Source organism: Carlito syrichta, unplaced genomic scaffold, assembly GCF_000164805.1.
Source record: "Carlito syrichta isolate Samal-C Ts95f unplaced genomic scaffold, Tarsius_syrichta-2.0.1 Scaffold302431, whole genome shotgun sequence".
In the NCBI taxonomy this organism is placed as follows: Eukaryota; Metazoa; Chordata; class Mammalia; order Primates; family Tarsiidae; genus Carlito; species Carlito syrichta.
In genome coordinates this window covers 112634-113372 of record NW_007246527.1, presented here as the reverse complement: position 1 = coordinate 113372, position 739 = coordinate 112634, and positions in this window count along the sequence as shown.

Sequence of the window (739 nt, the reverse complement as noted above, 5' to 3'; positions counted from 1 at the left end):
CACGACAGCAAGAGATGCCTAACCAGAGCCTCTGCCTCCATTCTTGACCTGTGCAATTGCCTTTGTTATTATTCAGATACATACAGGTTTTTTATTTAATATTGTTTTTATTCATATACATACAGGTTACTATCTTTCCAGTTTCTGATGTATGAGCAAACCCAAACTCCCGTGGCATGACATAAGCTGTCCCTGAACTGGGAGACTATAAAGGTAGTAGGAAGTCTTCCTCCATGTCCTTCAGCAGGTGCCTGGTGACCTGCTTCTTTCTGTACCCTTGGCCCTCAGGGGTAAGCACCAATTGACCTTGCACCATTGTTTCACTGCTGTCACTTAGAGAAGTCAAAAAGCAGACTTGAGCTCCAAGTGGGAAAACTAAGAAAACCACTTAGGTGCCCCCAATCAGAGAAAGGACATTAGTAAGGCCTGTCATGGGTAAACCCCCGTGGGGGGTGGGGGAGAAGGCGGGGGAGGAAGAGAGAGAGAGAGAGAGATCTTGGAGAATTCCTCAAACGTATCTAACAGCCACCTACAGCGTTTTTACATTTTTACAGTTCCCTTTTGTTCTTCAAACGTCCTTTTCTTGTGATCGTCATATTCTTGCTTCACAGATAAGATATTTTTTTCTTATCTCTCTCAGGATATTAATAAGATTTTTGAAGTTTTCTTCTCTCTGAATAGACTTGATTTCTCTCGGCTGCTTTTTGCTATTACATTGGCCTCCGTCTGCTATATTGGT